General features: G+C 44.1%; 6 non-coding genes across 6 annotated transcripts; all 6 read right to left on the minus strand.

Moving 5' to 3' along the window:
• Window positions 1–2,316: 2,316 nt before the first annotated feature.
• On the minus strand, window positions 2,317–2,401 carry TRNAR-UCU (transfer RNA arginine (anticodon UCU)). The gene is given in 2 exon segments: window positions 2,317–2,352; window positions 2,365–2,401. It is a non-coding gene; the product is annotated as a tRNA-Arg (tRNA).
• A 4,169-nt stretch (window positions 2,402–6,570) lies between these two features.
• Window positions 6,571–6,655, minus strand: TRNAR-UCU (transfer RNA arginine (anticodon UCU)). Its single transcript is given in 2 exon segments — window positions 6,571–6,606; window positions 6,619–6,655. It is a non-coding gene; the product is annotated as a tRNA-Arg (tRNA).
• Window positions 6,656–10,823: 4,168 nt separating this feature from the next.
• Window positions 10,824–10,908, minus strand: TRNAR-UCU (transfer RNA arginine (anticodon UCU)). Its single transcript is given in 2 exon segments — window positions 10,824–10,859; window positions 10,872–10,908. It is a non-coding gene; the product is annotated as a tRNA-Arg (tRNA).
• A 3,102-nt stretch (window positions 10,909–14,010) lies between these two features.
• On the minus strand, window positions 14,011–14,095 carry TRNAR-UCU (transfer RNA arginine (anticodon UCU)). The gene is given in 2 exon segments: window positions 14,011–14,046; window positions 14,059–14,095. It is a non-coding gene; the product is annotated as a tRNA-Arg (tRNA).
• Window positions 14,096–15,075: 980 nt separating this feature from the next.
• Window positions 15,076–15,160, minus strand: TRNAR-UCU (transfer RNA arginine (anticodon UCU)). The gene is given in 2 exon segments: window positions 15,076–15,111; window positions 15,124–15,160. It is a non-coding gene; the product is annotated as a tRNA-Arg (tRNA).
• A 980-nt stretch (window positions 15,161–16,140) lies between these two features.
• Window positions 16,141–16,225, minus strand: TRNAR-UCU (transfer RNA arginine (anticodon UCU)). Its single transcript is given in 2 exon segments — window positions 16,141–16,176; window positions 16,189–16,225. It is a non-coding gene; the product is annotated as a tRNA-Arg (tRNA).
• Between the last annotated feature and the right edge of the window lie 2,806 nt (window positions 16,226–19,031).

A 19,031-nucleotide genomic window follows, 5' to 3' on the forward strand; every position in this document is an offset into this window, starting at 1 on the left:
GTGATCGGGGGGTAAAGGGGGGGTGTGAGTGTGCCTGGCATGTTCTACTGTGTGTGTAGAGTGTTGGTGCAACTCACCGATCCGCTCTCCTCCGTGTCGGAACGAAAAATACCGACACGGAGGAGAGAATACATCACTTCCTCTCCTGTGTTTACATTACAGGAGAGGAAGTGATGTCACGGGGGATTCCTATTCGTCGGGAGCGATCGCGTGGGGGTGGCCATGAATGAATGGCTGCCCCCTCGTCCCGGATCACTCCCGGACGAAAACCGACCGCCGCAGGCACCGGGCGGGGGCCCTATCGGGCCCCCGACCCGCGGGAGGCAAGGGACGTACATGTACGCCAATATGCCTGCCCGTGCCATGCTGTCGACGTACATCGTCGTGCGGCGGTCGGCAACTGGTTAAGATTGAAATGTTGCTATTTGGCCTTAGCACTACATCTTTTGATCTTTAGGTGGGAACTGGAGGTTAAGTAGCAGTATTTGTGTTGTTGGAGAAAGGAAAAGCTCAGCTATTAGGAAATGGCGGGATAGCTACCCTGAAGAGTCTCCAGGGATCAACTGAGGCATAGAGAGTTGGAAATAGCCATATAGATTGGAGTTTAAGAGGATGGGAGAGAACAAGGTAGTTTGTTTGATACTATCAGATAAGGTTGATGTTGTAGCTAGGGGCAGAGTTGTGGGTAGCTTTTTATGTTAGTATTTTGAATTTGATTTGTTGGGTGAACAGAAGCCAGGGACAGATTGGCAGAGAGGTGTTGGCTGACACTTCTACTGGTAAATGGTTGGTAAGAGGGATAAGACTGGCAGCAGCATATAAGAAAGACTGAAGGGACCATGGTCTGTTTAGAAGCAGGCCAAATAATAGGGAGTTGCAATAGTCAAGGCGAGACATATCAAGGGAGTGAAGTGGAAGTTTGTTGGTGTTATCGGCTAAGATGGGGCATTGTTTGGAAATCTTATTGAGGTGAAGTTAGCAAAATTTGGACAGTAAATGGTTGTGGGGCTGACACTGTAATAGGGAAGAGAACAATAGACTGCAGGTTAGCTTACCAATACCCCTCTTTACTTTGAACTTCACAGGGTACCTCCAATTTTGCTAATATCAACTCTCAAGATAAGCCTTAGACAGTAGGTGCCATCTTTAGCTTGTATGGCAAATTCACTCCACTACAGCTACCTTATAATTGGAATCCATTACTTTATAGCATTAGAGCAGCATCACTATGAACACAGACTATATAAAACTGACTCTGGTGGGACTCGAACTCACAACCTTTGTTATTACTACACCACCTAGAAGTCCAACGCGCTATCCATTGCGCCACAGAGCCCTCCCTGTGTGTTTTTTTCAGAGGACCTTGCCTGAGGAACTACTCAAGTCATAGTACATAAACACATCCCCATGCTGGCTGCCACTAAATAATAGGGATGAGCTCGAGTTCTGGTCCAGATACAGTTTAAGATTGAAATGTTGCTATTTGGCCTTAGCACTACATCTTTTGATCTTTAGGTGGGAACTGGAGGTTAAGTAGCAGTATTTGTGTTGTTGGAGAAAGGAAAAGCTCAGCTATTAGGTAATGGCGGGATAGCTTCCCTGAAGAGTTTCCAGGGATCAACTGAGGCATAGAGAGTTGGAAATAGCCATATAGATTGGAGTAAGGAATTTAAGAGGATGGGAGAGAACAAGGTAGTTTGTTTGATACTATCAGATAAGGTTGATGTTGTAGCTAGGAGCAGAGTTTTTGGGTAGCTTTTTATGTTAGTATTTTGAATTTGATTTGTTGGGTGAACAGAAGCCAGGGACAGATTGGCAGAGAGGTGTTGGCTGACACTTCTACTGGTAAATGGTTGGTAAGAGGGATAAGACTGGCAGCAGCATATAAGAAAGACTGAAGGGACCATGGTCTGTGTAGAAGCAGGCCAAATAATAGGGAGTTGCAATAGTCAAGGCGAGACATATCAAGGGAGTGAAGTGGAAGTTTGTTGGTGTCATCAGCTAAGATGGGGCATTGTTTGGAAATCTTATTGAGGTGAAGTTAGCAAGATTTGGACAGTAAATAGTTATGGGGCTGACACTGTAATAGGGAAGAGAACAATAGACTGCAGGTTAGCTTACCAATACCCCTCTTTACTTTGAACTTCACAGGGTACCTCCAATTTTGCTAATATCAACTCTCAAGATAAACCTGAGACAGTAGGTGCCATCTTTAGCTTGTATGGCAAATTCACTTCACTACAGCTACCTTATTATTGGAATCCATTACTTTATAGCATTAGAGCAGCATCACTATGAACACAGACTATATAAAACAGACTCTGGTGGGACTCGAACCCACAACCTTTGAATTACTACACCACCTAGAAGTCCAATGTGCTATCCATTGCGCCACAGAGCCCTCCCTGTGTGTTTTTTTCAGAGGACCTTGCCTGAGGAACTACTCAAGTCATAGCACATAAACACATCCCCATGCTAGCTGCCACTAAATAATAGGGATGAACTCAAGTTCTGGTCCAGATACAGTTTAAGATTGAAATGTTGCTATTTGGCCTTAGCACTACATCTTTTGATCTTTAGGTGGGAACTGGAGGTTAAGTATCAGTATTTGTGTTGTTGGAGAAAGGAAAAGCTCAGCTATTAGGTAATGGCGGGATAGCTACCCTGAAGAGTCTCCAGGGATCAACTGAGGCATAGAGAGTTGGAAATAGCCATATAGATTGGAGTTTAAGAGGATGGGAGAGAACAAGGTAGTTTGTTTGATACTATCAGATAAGGTTGATGTTGTAGCTAGGGGCAGAGTTGTGGGTAGCTTTTTATGTTAGTATTTTGAATTTGATTTGTTGGGTGAACAGAAGCCAGGGACAGATTGGCAGAGAGGTGTTGGCTGACACTTCTACTGGTACATGGTTGGTAAGAGGGATAAGACTGGCAGCAGCATATAAGAAAGACTGAAGGGACCATGGTCTGTTTAGAAGCAGGCCAAATAATAGGGAGTTGCAATAGTCAAGGCGAGACATATCAAGGGAGTGAAGTGGAAGTTTGTTGGTGTTATCGGCTAAGATGGGGCATTGTTTGGAAATCTTATTGAGGTGAAGTTAGCAAAATTTGGACAGTAAATGGTTGTGGGGCTGACACTGTAATAGGGAAGAGAACAATAAACTGCAGGTTAGCTTACCAATCCCCCTCTTTACTTTGAACTTCACAGGGTACCTCCAATTTTGCTAATATCAGCTCTCAAGATAAGCCTTAGACAGTAGGTGCCATCTTTAGCTTGTATGGCAAATTCACTCCACTACAGCTACCTTATAATTGGAATCCATTACTTTATAGCATTAGAGCAGCATCACTATGAACACAGACTATATAAAACTGACTCTGGTGGGACTCGAACTCACAACCTTTGTTATTACTACACCACCTAGAAGTCCAACGCGCTATCCATTGCGCCACAGAGCCCTCCCTGTGTGTTTTTTTCAGAGGACCTTGCCTGAGGAACTACTCAAGTCATAGCACATAAACACATCCCCATGCTGGCTGCCACTAAATAATAGGGATGAGCTCGAGTTCTGGTCCAGATACAGTTTAAGATTGAAATGTTGCTATTTGGCCTTAGCACTACATCTTTTGATCTTTAGGTGGGAACTGGAGGTTAAGTAGCAGTATTTGTGTTGTTGGAGAAAGGAAAAGCTCAGCTATTAGGTAATGGCGGGATAGCTTCCCTGAAGAGTTTCCAGGGATCAACTGAGGCATAGAGAGTTGGAAATAGCCATATAAATTGGAGTAAGGAATTTAAGAGGATGGGAGAGAACAAGGAAGTTTGTTTCATACTATCAGATAAGGTTGATGTTGTGGCTAGGAGCAGAGTTTTTGGGTAGCTTTTTATGTTAGTATTTTGAATTTGATTTGTTGGGTGAACAGAAGCCAGGGAGAGATTGGCAGAGAGGTGTTGGCTGACACTTCTACTGGTAAATGGTTGGTAAGAGGGATAAGACTGGCAGCAGCATATAAGAAAGACTGAAGGGACCATGGTCTGTTTAGAAGCAGGCCAAATAATAGGGAGTTGCAATAGTCAAGGCGAGACATATCAAGGGAGTGAAGTGGAAGTTTGTTGGTGTTATCGGCTAAGATGGGGCATTGTTTGGAAATCTTATTGAGGTGAAGTTAGCAAAATTTGGACAGTAAATGGTTGTGGGGCTGACACTGTAATAGGGAAGAGAACAATAAACTGCAGGTTTGCTTACCAATCCCCCTCTTTACTTTGAACTTCACAGGGTACCTCCAATTTTGCTAATATCAACTCTCAAGATAAGCCTGAGACAGTAGGTGCCATCTTTAGCTTGTATGGCAAATTCACTTCAGTACAGCTACCTTATTATTGGAATCCATTACTTTATAGCATTAGAGCAGCACCACTATGAACACAGACTATATAAATCTGACTCTGGTGGGACTTGAACCCTCAACCTTTGAATTACTACACCACCTAGAAGTCCAATGCGCTATCCATTGCGCCACAGAGCCCTCCCTGTGTGTTTTTTTCAGAGGACCTTGCCTGAGGAACTACTCAAGTCATAGCACATAAACACATCCCCATGCTGGCTGCCACTAAATAATAGGGATGAGCTCAAGTTCTGGTCCAGATACAGTTTAAGATTGAAATGTTGCTATTTGGCCTTAGCACTACATCTTTTGATCTTTAGGTGGGAACTGGAGGTTAAGTAGCAGTATTTGTGTTGTTGGAGAAAGGAAAAGCTCAGCTATTAGGTAATGGCGGGATAGCTTCCCTGAAGAGTTTCCAGGGATCAACTGAGGCATAGAGAGTTGGAAATAGCCATATAGATTGGAGTAAGGAATTTAAGAGGATGGGAGAGAACAAGGTAGTTTGTTTCATACTATCAGATAAGGTTGATGTTGTGGCTAGGAGCAGAGTTTTTGGGTAGCTTTTTATGTTAGTATTTTGAATTTGATTTGTTGGGTGAACAGAAGCCAGGGACAGATTGGCAGAGAGGTGTTGGCTGACACTTCTACTGGTAAATGGTTGGTAAGAGGGATAAGACTGGCAGCAGCATATAAGAAAGACTGAAGGGACCATGGTCTGTTTAGAAGCAGGCCAAATAATAGGGAGTTGCAATAGTCAAGGCGAGACATATCAAGGGAGTGAAGTGGAAGTTTGTTGGTGTTATCGGCTAAGATGGGGCATTGTTTGGAAATCTTATTGAGGTGAAGTTAGCAAAATTTGGACAGTAAATGGTTGTGGGGCTGACACTGTAATAGGGAAGAGAACAATAAACTGCAGGTTAGCTTACCAATCCCCCTCTTTACTTTGAACTTCACAGGGTACCTCCAATTTTGCTAATATCAACTCTCAAGATAAGCCTTAGACAGTAGGTGCCATCTTTAGCTTGTATGGCAAATTCACTCCACTACAGCTACCTTATAATTGGAATCCATTACTTTATAGCATTAGAGCAGCATCACTATGAACACAGACTATATAAAACTGACTCTGGTGGGACTCGAACTCACAACCTTTGTTATTACTACACCACCTAGAAGTCCAACGCGCTATCCATTGCGCCACAGAGCCCTCCCTGTGTGTTTTTTTCAGAGGACCTTGCCTGAGGAACTACTCAAGTCATAGTACATAAACACATCCCCATGCTGGCTGCCACTAAATAATAGGGATGAGCTCGAGTTCTGGTCCAGATACAGTTTAAGATTGAAATGTTGCTATTTGGCCTTAGCACTACATCTTTTGATCTTTAGGTGGGAACTGGAGGTTAAGTAGCAGTATTTGTGTTGTTGGAGAAAGGAAAAGCTCAGCTATTAGGTAATGGCGGGATAGCTTCCCTGAAGAGTTTCCAGGGATCAACTGAGGCATAGAGAGTTGGAAATAGCCATATAGATTGGAGTAAGGAATTTAAGAGGATGGGAGAGAACAAGGTAGTTTGTTTCATACTATCAGATAAGGTTGATGTTGTGGCTAGGAGCAGAGTTTTTGGGTAGCTTTTTATGTTAGTATTTTGAATTTGATTTGTTGGGTGAACAGAAGCCAGGGACAGATTGGCAGAGAGGTGTTGGCTGACACTTCTACTGGTAAATGGTTGGTAAGAGGGATAAGACTGGCAGCAGCATATAAGAAAGACTGAAGGGACCATGGTCTGTGTAGAAGCAGGCCAAATAATAGGGAGTTGCAATAGTCAAGGCGAGACATATCAAGGGAGTGAAGTGGAAGTTTGTTGGTGTCATCAGCTAAGATGGGGCATTGTTTGGAAATCTTATTGAGGTGAAGTTAGCAAGATTTGGACAGTAAATAGTTATGGGGCTGACACTGTAATAGGGAAGAGAACAATAGACTGCAGGTTAGCTTACCAATACCCCTCTTTACTTTGAACTTCACAGGGTACCTCCAATTTTGCTAATATCAACTCTCAAGATAAACCTGAGACAGTAGGTGCCATCTTTAGCTTGTATGGCAAATTCACTTCACTACAGCTACCTTATTATTGGAATCCATTACTTTATAGCATTAGAGCAGCATCACTATGAACACAGACTATATAAAACAGACTCTGGTGGGACTCGAACCCACAACCTTTGAATTACTACACCACCTAGAAGTCCAATGTGCTATCCATTGCGCCACAGAGCCCTCCCTGTGTGTTTTTTTCAGAGGACCTTGCCTGAGGAACTACTCAAGTCATAGCACATAAACACATCCCCATGCTAGCTGCCACTAAATAATAGGGATGAACTCAAGTTCTGGTCCAGATACAGTTTAAGATTGAAATGTTGCTATTTGGCCTTAGCACTACATCTTTTGATCTTTAGGTGGGAACTGGAGGTTAAGTATCAGTATTTGTGTTGTTGGAGAAAGGAAAAGCTCAGCTATTAGGTAATGGCGGGATAGCTACCCTGAAGAGTCTCCAGGGATCAACTGAGGCATAGAGAGTTGGAAATAGCCATATAGATTGGAGTTTAAGAGGATGGGAGAGAACAAGGTAGTTTGTTTGATACTATCAGATAAGGTTGATGTTGTAGCTAGGGGCAGAGTTGTGGGTAGCTTTTTATGTTAGTATTTTGAATTTGATTTGTTGGGTGAACAGAAGCCAGGGACAGATTGGCAGAGAGGTGTTGGCTGACACTTCTACTGGTACATGGTTGGTAAGAGGGATAAGACTGGCAGCAGCATATAAGAAAGACTGAAGGGACCATGGTCTGTTTAGAAGCAGGCCAAATAATAGGGAGTTGCAATAGTCAAGGCGAGACATATCAAGGGAGTGAAGTGGAAGTTTGTTGGTGTTATCGGCTAAGATGGGGCATTGTTTGAAATCTTATTGAGGTGAAGTTAGCAAAATTTGGACAGTAAATGGTTGTGGGGCTGACACTGTAATAGGGAAGAGAACAATAAACTGCAGGTTAGCTTACCAATCCCCCTCTTTACTTTGAACTTCACAGGGTACCTCCAATTTTGCTAATATCAGCTCTCAAGATAAGCCTTAGACAGTAGGTGCCATCTTTAGCTTGTATGGCAAATTCACTCCACTACAGCTACCTTATAATTGGAATCCATTACTTTATAGCATTAGAGCAGCATCACTATGAACACAGACTATATAAAACTGACTCTGGTGGGACTCGAACTCACAACCTTTGTTATTACTACACCACCTAGAAGTCCAACGCGCTATCCATTGCGCCACAGAGCCCTCCCTGTGTGTTTTTTTCAGAGGACCTTGCCTGAGGAACTACTCAAGTCATAGCACATAAACACATCCCCATGCTGGCTGCCACTAAATAATAGGGATGAGCTCGAGTTCTGGTCCAGATACAGTTTAAGATTGAAATGTTGCTATTTGGCCTTAGCACTACATCTTTTGATCTTTAGGTGGGAACTGGAGGTTAAGTAGCAGTATTTGTGTTGTTGGAGAAAGGAAAAGCTCAGCTATTAGGTAATGGCGGGATAGCTTCCCTGAAGAGTTTCCAGGGATCAACTGAGGCATAGAGAGTTGGAAATAGCCATATAAATTGGAGTAAGGAATTTAAGAGGATGGGAGAGAACAAGGAAGTTTGTTTCATACTATCAGATAAGGTTGATGTTGTGGCTAGGAGCAGAGTTTTTGGGTAGCTTTTTATGTTAGTATTTTGAATTTGATTTGTTGGGTGAACAGAAGCCAGGGAGAGATTGGCAGAGAGGTGTTGGCTGACACTTCTACTGGTAAATGGTTGGTAAGAGGGATAAGACTGGCAGCAGCATATAAGAAAGACTGAAGGGACCATGGTCTGTTTAGAAGCAGGCCAAATAATAGGGAGTTGCAATAGTCAAGGCGAGACATATCAAGGGAGTGAAGTGGAAGTTTGTTGGTGTTATCGGCTAAGATGGGGCATTGTTTGGAAATCTTATTGAGGTGAAGTTAGCAAAATTTGGACAGTAAATGGTTGTGGGGCTGACACTGTAATAGGGAAGAGAACAATAAACTGCAGGTTTGCTTACCAATCCCCCTCTTTACTTTGAACTTCACAGGGTACCTCCAATTTTGCTAATATCAACTCTCAAGATAAGCCTGAGACAGTAGGTGCCATCTTTAGCTTGTATGGCAAATTCACTTCAGTACAGCTACCTTATTATTGGAATCCATTACTTTATAGCATTAGAGCAGCACCACTATGAACACAGACTATATAAATCTGACTCTGGTGGGACTTGAACCCTCAACCTTTGAATTACTACACCACCTAGAAGTCCAATGCGCTATCCATTGCGCCACAGAGCCCTCCCTGTGTGTTTTTTTCAGAGGACCTTGCCTGAGGAACTACTCAAGTCATAGCACATAAACACATCCCCATGCTGGCTGCCACTAAATAATAGGGATGAGCTCAAGTTCTGGTCCAGATACAGTTTAAGATTGAAATGTTGCTATTTGGCCTTAGCACTACATCTTTTGATCTTTAGGTGGGAACTGGAGGTTAAGTAGCAGTATTTGTGTTGTTGGAGAAAGGAAAAGCTCAGCTATTAGGTAATGGCGGGATAGCTTCCCTGAAGAGTTTCCAGGGATCAACTGAGGCATAGAGAGTTGGAAATAGCCATATAGATTGGAGTAAGGAATTTAAGAGGATGGGAGAGAACAAGGTAGTTTGTTTCATACTATCAGATAAGGTTGATGTTGTGGCTAGGAGCAGAGTTTTTGGGTAGCTTTTTATGTTAGTATTTTGAATTTGATTTGTTGGGTGAACAGAAGCCAGGGACAGATTGGCAGAGAGGTGTTGGCTGACACTTCTACTGGTAAATGGTTGGTAAGAGGGATAAGACTGGCAGCAGCATATAAGAAAGACTGAAGGGACCATGGTCTGTTTAGAAGCAGGCCAAATAATAGGGAGTTGCAATAGTCAAGGCGAGACATATCAAGGGAGTGAAGTGGAAGTTTGTTGGTGTTATCGGCTAAGATGGGGCATTGTTTGGAAATCTTATTGAGGTGAAGTTAGCAAAATTTGGACAGTAAATGGTTGTGGGGCTGACACTGTAATAGGGAAGAGAACAATAAACTGCAGGTTAGCTTACCAATCCCCCTCTTTACTTTGAACTTCACAGGGTACCTCCAATTTTGCTAATATCAACTCTCAAGATAAGCCTTAGACAGTAGGTGCCATCTTTAGCTTGTATGGCAAATTCACTCCACTACAGCTACCTTATAATTGGAATCCATTACTTTATAGCATTAGAGCAGCATCACTATGAACACAGACTATATAAAACTGACTCTGGTGGGACTCGAACTCACAACCTTTGTTATTACTACACCACCTAGAAGTCCAACGCGCTATCCATTGCGCCACAGAGCCCTCCCTGTGTGTTTTTTTCAGAGGACCTTGCCTGAGGAACTACTCAAGTCATAGTACATAAACACATCCCCATGCTGGCTGCCACTAAATAATAGGGATGAGCTCGAGTTCTGGTCCAGATACAGTTTAAGATTGAAATGTTGCTATTTGGCCTTAGCACTACATCTTTTGATCTTTAGGTGGGAACTGGAGGTTAAGTAGCAGTATTTGTGTTGTTGGAGAAAGGAAAAGCTCAGCTATTAGGTAATGGCGGGATAGCTTCCCTGAAGAGTTTCCAGGGATCAACTGAGGCATAGAGAGTTGGAAATAGCCATATAGATTGGAGTAAGGAATTTAAGAGGATGGGAGAGAACAAGGTAGTTTGTTTCATACTATCAGATAAGGTTGATGTTGTGGCTAGGAGCAGAGTTTTTGGGTAGCTTTTTATGTTAGTATTTTGAATTTGATTTGTTGGGTGAACAGAAGCCAGGGACAGATTGGCAGAGAGGTGTTGGCTGACACTTCTACTGGTAAATGGTTGGTAAGAGGGATAAGACTGGCAGCAGCATATAAGAAAGACTGAAGGGACCATGGTCTGTGTAGAAGCAGGCCAAATAATAGGGAGTTGCAATAGTCAAGGCGAGACATATCAAGGGAATGAAGTGGAAGTTTGTTGGTGTCATCAGCTAAGATGGGGCATTGTTTGGAAATCTTATTGAGGTGAAGTTAGCAAGATTTGGACAGTAAATAGTTATGGGGCTGACACTGTAATAGGGAAGAGAACAATAGACTGCAGGTTAGCTTACCAATACCCCTCTTTACTTTGAACTTCACAGGGTACCTCCAATTTTGCTAATATCAACTCTCAAGATAAACCTGAGACAGTAGGTGCCATCTTTAGCTTGTATGGCAAATTCACTTCACTACAGCTACCTTATTATTGGAATCCATTACTTTATAGCATTAGAGCAGCATCACTATGAACACAGACTATATAAAACAGACTCTGGTGGGACTCGAACCCACAACCTTTGAATTACTACACCACCTAGAAGTCCAATGTGCTATCCATTGCGCCACAGAGCCCTCCCTGTGTGTTTTTTTCAGAGGACCTTGCCTGAGGAACTACTCAAGTCATAGCACATAAACACATCCCCATGCTAGCTGCCACTAAATAATAGGGATGAACTCAAGTTCTGGTCCAGATACAGTTTAAGATTGAAATGTTGCTATTTGGCCTTAGCACTACATCTTTTGATCTTTAGGTGGGAACTGGAGGTTAAGTATCAGTATTTGTGTTGTTGGAGAAAGGAAAAGCTCAGCTATTAGGTAATGGCGGGATAGCTACCCTGAAGAGTCTCCAGGGATCAACTGAGGCATAGAGAGTTGGAAATAGCCATATAGATTGGAGTTTAAGAGGATGGGAGAGAACAAGGTAGTTTGTTTGATACTATCAGATAAGGTTGATGTTGTAGCTAGGGGCAGAGTTGTGGGTAGCTTTTTATGTTAGTATTTTGAATTTGATTTGTTGGGTGAACAGAAGCCAGGGACAGATTGGCAGAGAGGTGTTGGCTGACACTTCTACTGGTACATGGTTGGTAAGAGGGATAAGACTGGCAGCAGCATATAAGAAAGACTTAAGGGACCATGGTCTGTTTAGAAGCAGGCCAAATAATAGGGAGTTGCAATAGTCAAGGCGAGACATATCAAGGGAGTGAAGTGGAAGTTTGTTGGTGTTATCGGCTAAGATGGGGCATTGTTTGGAAATCTTATTGAGGTGAAGTTAGCAAAATTTGGACAGTAAATGGTTGTGGGGCTGACACTGTAATAGGGAAGAGAACAATAAACTGCAGGTTAGCTTACCAATCCCCCTCTTTACTTTGAACTTCACAGGGTACCTCCAATTTTGCTAATATCAGCTCTCAAGATAAGCCTTAGACAGTAGGTGCCATCTTTAGCTTGTATGGCAAATTCACTCCACTACAGCTACCTTATAATTGGAATCCATTACTTTATAGCATTAGAGCAGCATCACTATGAACACAGACTATATAAAACTGACTCTGGTGGGACTCGAACTCACAACCTTTGTTATTACTACACCACCTAGAAGTCCAACGCGCTATCCATTGCGCCACAGAGCCCTCCCTGTGTGTTTTTTTCAGAGGACCTTGCCTGAGGAACTACTCAAGTCATAGCACATAAACACATCCCCATGCTGGCTGCCACTAAATAATAGGGATGAGCTCGAGTTCTGGTCCAGATACAGTTTAAGATTGAAATGTTGCTATTTGGCCTTAGCACTACATCTTTTGATCTTTAGGTGGGAACTGGAGGTTAAGTAGCAGTATTTGTGTTGTTGGAGAAAGGAAAAGCTCAGCTATTAGGTAATGGCGGGATAGCTTCCCTGAAGAGTTTCCAGGGATCAACTGAGGCATAGAGAGTTGGAAATAGCCATATAAATTGGAGTAAGGAATTTAAGAGGATGGGAGAGAACAAGGAAGTTTGTTTCATACTATCAGATAAGGTTGATGTTGTGGCTAGGAGCAGAGTTTTTGGGTAGCTTTTTATGTTAGTATTTTGAATTTGATTTGTTGGGTGAACAGAAGCCAGGGAGAGATTGGCAGAGAGGTGTTGGCTGACACTTCTACTGGTAAATGGTTGGTAAGAGGGATAAGACTGGCAGCAGCATATAAGAAAGACTGAAGGGACCATGGTCTGTTTAGAAGCAGGCCAAATAATAGGGAGTTGCAATAGTCAAGGCGAGACATAGCAAGGGAGTGAAGTGGAAGTTTGTTTGTGTTATCGGCTAAGATGGGGCATTGTTTGGAAATCTTATTGAGGTGAAGTTAGCAAAATTTGGACAGTAAATGGTTGTGGGGCTGACACTGTAATAGGGAAGAGAACAATAAACTGCAGGTTTGCTTACCAATCCCCCTCTTTACTTTGAACTTCACAGGGTACCTCCAATTTTGCTAATATCAACGCTCAAGATAAGCCTGAGACAGTAGGTGCCATCTTTAGCTTGTATGGCAAATTCACTTCAGTACAGCTACCTTATTATTGGAATCCATTACTTTATAGCATTAGAGCAGCACCACTATGAACACAGACTATATAAATCTGACTCTGGTGGGACTTGAACCCTCAACCTTTGAATTACTACACCACCTAGAAGTCCAATGCGCTATCCATTGCGCCACAGAGCCCTCCCTGTGTGTTTTTTTCAGAGGACCTTGCCTGAGGAACTACTCAAGTCATAGCACATAAACACATCCCCATGCTGGCTGCCACTAAATAATAGGGATGAGCTCAAGTTCTGGTCCAGATACAGTTTAAGATTGAAATGTTGCTATTTGGCCTTAGCACTACATCTTTTGATCTTTAGGTGGGAACTGGAGGTTAAGTAGCAGTATTTGTGTTGTTGGAGAAAGGAAAAGCTCAGCTATTAGGTAATGGCGGGATAGCTTCCCTGAAGAGTTTCCAGGGATCAACTGAGGCATAGAGAGTTGGAAATAGCCATATAGATTGGAGTAAGGAATTTAAGAGGATGGGAGAGAACAAGGTAGTTTGTTTCATACTATCAGATAAGGTTGATGTTGTGGCTAGGAGCAGAGTTTTTGGGTAGCTTTTTATGTTAGTATTTTGAATTTGATTTGTTGGGTGAACAGAAGCCAGGGACAGATTGGCAGAGAGGTGTTGGCTGACACTTCTACTGGTAAATGGTTGGTAAGAGGGATAAGACTGGCAGCAGCATATAAGAAAGACTGAAGGGCCATGGTCTGTTTAGAAGCAGGCCAAATAATAGGGAGTTGCAATAGTCAAGGCGAGACATATCAAGGGAGTGAAGTGGAAGTTTGTTGGTGTTATCGGCTAAGATGGGGCATTGTTTGGAAATCTTATTGAGGTGAAGTTAGCAAAATTTGGACAGTAAATGGTTGTGGTGCTGACACTGTAATAGGGAAGAGAACAATAGACTGCAGGTTAGCTTACCAATCCCCCTCTTTACTTTGAACTTCACAGGGTACCTCCAATTTTGCTAATATCAACTCTCAAGATAAGCCTGAGACAGTAGGTGCCATCTTTAGCTTGTATGGCAAATTCACTTCACTACAGCTACCTTATTATTGGAATCCATTACTTTATAGCATTAGAGCAGCACGACTATGAACACAGACTATATAAATCTGACTCTGGTGGGACTTGAACCCACAACCTTTGAATTACTACACCACCTAGAAGTCCAATGCGCTATCCATTGCGCCACAGAGCCCTCCCTGTGTGTTTTTTTCAGAGGACCTTGCCTGAGGAACTACTCAAGTCATAGCACATAAACACATCCCCATGCTGGCTGCCACTAAATAATAGGGATGAGCTCGAGTTCTGGTCCAGATACAGTTTAAGATTGAAATGTTGCTATTTGGCCTTAGCACTACATCTTTTGATCTTTAGGTGGGAACTGGAGGTTAAGTAGCAGTATTTGTGTTGTTGGAGAAAGGAAAAGCTCAGCTATTAGGTAATGGCGGGATAGCTTCCCTGAAGAGTTTCCAGGGATCAACTGAGGCATAGAGAGTTGGAAATAGCCATATAGATTGGAGTAAGGAATTTAAGAGGATGGGAGAGAACAAGGTAGTTTGTTTGATACTATCAGATAAGGTTGATGTTGTAGCTAGGAGCAGAGTTTTTGGGTAGCTTTTTATGTTAGTATTTTGAATTTGATTTGTTGGGTGAACAGAAGCCAGGGACAGATTGTCAGAGAGGTGTTGGCTGACACTTCTACTGGTAAATGGTTGGTAAGAGGGATAAGACTGGCAGCAGTATATAAGAAAGACTGAAGGGACCATGGTCTGTTTAGAAGCAGGCCAAATAATAGGGAGTTGCAATAGTCAAGGCGAGACATATCAAGGGAGTGAAGTGGAAGTTTGTTGGTGTTATCGGCTAAGATGGGGCATTGTTTTGAAATCTTATTGAGGTGAAGTTAGCAAAATTTGGACAGTAAATGGTTGTGGGGCTGACACTGTAATAGGGAAGAGAACAATAAACTGCAGGTTTGCTTACCAATCCCCCTCTTTACTTTGAACTTCACAGGGTACCTCCAATTTTGCTAATATCAACTCTCAAGATAAGCCTGAGACAGTGGGTGCCATCTTTAGCTTGTATGGCAAATTCACTACACTACAGCTACCTTATTATTGGAATCCATTACTTTATAGCATTAGAGCAGCACCACTATGAACACAGACTATATAAATCTGACTCTGGTGGGACTTGAACCCACAACCTTTGAATTACTACACCACCTAGAAGTCCAATGCGCTATCCATTGCGCCACAGAGCCCTCCCTGTGTGTTTTTTTCAGAGGACCTTGCCTGAGGAACTACTCAAGTCATAGCACATAAACACATCCCCATGCTGGCTGCCACTAAATAATAGGGATGAGCTCGAGTTCTGGTCCAGATACAGTTTAAGATTGAAATGTTGCTATTTGGCCTTAGCACTACATCTTTTGATCTTTAGGTGGGAACTGGAGGTTAAGTAGCAGTATTTGTGTTGTTGGTGAAAGGAAAAGCTCAGCTATTAGGTAATGGCGGGATAGCTTCCCTAAAGAGTTTCCAGGGATCAACTGAGGCATAGAGAGTTGGAAATAGCCATATAGATTGGAGTAAGGAATTTAAGAGGATGGGAGAGAACAAGGTAGTTTGTTTCATACTATCAGATAAGGTTGATGTTGTGGCTAGGAGCAGAGTTTTTGGGTAGCTTTTTATGTTAGTATTTTGAATTTGATTTGTTGGGTGAACAGAAGCCAGGGACAGATTGGCAGAGAGGTGTTGGCTGACACTTCTACTGGTAAATGGTTGGTAAGAGGGATAAGACTGGCAGCAGCATATAAGAAAGACTGAAGGGACCATGGTCTGTTTAGAAGCAGGCCAAATAATAGGGAGTTGCAATAGTCAAGGCGAGACATATCAAGGGAGTGAAGTGGAAGTTTGTTGGTGTTATCGGCTAAGATGGGGCATTGTTTGGAAATCTTATTGAGGTGAAGTTAGCAAAATTTGGACAGTAAATGGTTGTGGTGCTGACACTGTAATAGGGAAGAGAACAATAGACTGCAGGTTAGCTTACCAATCCCCCTCTTTACTTTGAACTTCACAGGGTACCTCCAATTTTGCTAATATAAACTCTCAAGATAAGCCTGAGACAGTAGGTGCCATCTTTAGCTTGTATGGCAAATTCACTTCACTACAGCTACCTTATTATTGCAATCCATTACTTTATAGCATTAGAGCAGCATCACTATAAACACAGACTATATAAAACCGACTCTGGTGGGACTCGAACCCACAACCTTTGAATTACTACACCACCTAGAAGTCCAATGCGCTATCCATTGCGCCACAGAGCCCTCCCTGTGTGTTTGTTTCAGAGGACCTTGCCTGAGGAACTACTCAAGTCATAGCACATAAACACATCCCCATGCTGGCTGCCACTAAATAATAGGGATGAGCTCGAGTTCTGGTCCAGATACAGTTTAACCACTTGCCGACCGCCGCACGACGATATACGTCGGCAGAATGGCACGGGCAGGCATATGGACGTATATGTAAGTCCCTGCCTTCCCGCGGGTGGGGGGCCCGATCGGGCCCCCCCCCCGGTGCCTGCGGCGGTCGGCATTCGTTCGGGAGCGATCCGGGATGAGGGGGCAGCCATTCATTCATGGCCACCCCCTCGCGATCGCTCCCGACGAATAGAAATGCTCCACGACATCACTTCCTCTCCTCACAGGAGAGGAAGTGATGTAATCTCTCCTCCGTGACGGTATTTTTTGTTCCGGCACCGAGGAGAGAGGATCGGTGAGTTGCACAAACACTACACAATACAGTAGAACATGCCAGGCACACTCACACCCCCCTTTACCCCCCGATCACCCCCCCAATTACCCCTGCCCCCCCCCCAGTCACAGTGACACCAATTGCATTTTTTTTTTTTTTGCATTGGTGTCATTTGTGACTGTAATAACTGTTAGGGCAGTTAGGGTTAGCCCCCTTTAGTTCTAATGTGCCCCCCTAACCCCCCAATAAAGGTTTAACCCCGTGATCACCCCCCGTCGCCAGTGTCACTAAGGCTGGGTACACATTGCAGCGGTTTATGAGAACGAATGTGATTCGCACCGCACTGCAGTGCAAATCACATCCGATCTCTGTGCGATTCGAGTTCAGCCATACAGATAGTGTGGCTGAATTCGCGCCGCACCCGCCGCACCCGCCGCAAATTCGCACGGGACCCTTTTTTTGGTCCGCAGCAGAATCGGATCGCATGGGTGTTCACACCATGCGATCCGAGTTTGCAGATCGCACTGCGATATGCGAACTGATCTGGGGGTGTCATTAACATTTCACTGACACTCCCAGCAGTTCGCATAGGGCAGTGTGAACTGCCGCCAGGAGGCATGCGATGCGGGAAGCCGCTGCGGATTCGTGGCGTTCCCGCATCGCTCCAGTGTGAACCCAGCCTAATAAGCAATCGTTTTTCTGATCGCTGTATTAGTGTCACAGGTGACGCTAGTTAGGCAGGTAGGTATTTAGGTTCGCCGCAACTTTTTATAGCGCCAGGGACCCCCATATACTACCGCATAAAGCCCCCTGATTGCCCCCTAGTTAACCCTTTCACCAGTGATCACCATATAACTGTTACAGGTGACGCTGGTTGGTTAGTTATTTTTTTATAGTTTCAGGGCACCCGCCATTTATTACCTAATAATAAAGGTTTAACCCCCTGATCACCCGGCGGGTGTCATTTGTGACTGTAATAACTGTTAGGGCAGTTAGGGTTAGCCCCCTTTAGTTCTAAGGTACCCCCCTAACCCCCCCAATAAAGGTTTAACCCCGTGATCACCCCCCGTCGCCAGTGTCACTAAGGCTGGGTTCACATTGCAGCGGTTTATGAGAACGTATGTGATTCGCACCGCACTGCAGTGCAAATCACATCCGATCTCTGTGCGATTCGAGTTCAGCCATACAGATAGTATGGCTGAATTCGCGTTGCACCCGCCGCACCTGCCGCAAACTCGCACGGGACCCTTTTTTTGGTCCGCAGCAGAATCGGATCGCATGGGTGTTCACACCATGCGATCCGAGTTTGCAGATCGCACTGCGATATGCGAACTGATCTGGGGGTGTCATTAACATTTCACTGACACTCCCAGCAGTTCGCATAGGGCAGTGTGAACTGCCGCCGGGAGGCATGCGATGCGGGAACCCGCTGCGGATTCGTGGCGTTCCCGCATCGCTCCAGTGTGAACCCAGCCTAATAAGCGATCGTTTTTCTGATCGCTGTATTAGTGTCACAGGTGACGCTAGTTAGGCAGGTAGGTATTTAGGTTCGCCGCAACTTTTTATAGCGCCAGGGACCCCCATATACTACCGCATAAAGCCCCCTGATTGCCCCCTAGTTAACCCTTTCACCAGTGATCACCATATAACTGTTACAGGTGGCGCTGGTTGGTTAGTTATTTTTTTATAGTTTCAGGACACCCGCCATTTATTACCTAATAATAAAGGTTTAACCCCCTGATCACCCGGCGGGTGTCATTTGTGACTGTAATAACTCTTAGGGCAGTTAGGGTTAGCCCCCTTTAGTTCTAAGGTACCCCCCTAACCCCCCCAATAAAGGTTTAACCCCGTGATCACCCCCCGTCGCCAGTGTCACTAAGGCTGGGTTCACATTGCAGCGGTTTATGAGAACGGATGTGATTCGCACCGCACTGCAGTGCAAATCACATCCGATCTCTGTGCGATTCGAGTTCAGCCATACAGATAGTATGGCTGAATTCGCGTTGCACCCGCCGCACCCGCCGCAAACTCGCACGGGACCCTTTTTTTGGTCCGCAGCAGAATCGGATCGCATGGGTGTTCACACCATGCGATCCGAGTTTGCAGATCACACTGCGATATGCGAACTGATCTGGGGGTGTCATTAACATTTCACTGACACTCCCAGCAATTCGCATAGGGCAGTGTGAACTGCCGCCGGGAGGCATGCGATGCGGGAACCCGCCGCGGATTCGTGGCGTTCCCGCATCGCTCCAGTGTGAACCCAGCCTAATAAGCGATCGTTTTTCTGATCACTGTATTAGTGTCACAGGTGACGCTAGTTAGGCAGGTAGGTATTTAGGTTCGCCGCAGCTTTTTATAGCGCCAGGGACCCCCATA

This window comes from Lithobates pipiens, unplaced genomic scaffold (assembly GCF_037356315.1).
Source record: "Lithobates pipiens isolate NorthernLeopardFrog02 unplaced genomic scaffold, aLitPip1_a1.2 Scaffold_13, whole genome shotgun sequence".
Lineage (NCBI taxonomy): Eukaryota > Metazoa > Chordata > Amphibia > Anura > Ranidae > Lithobates > Lithobates pipiens.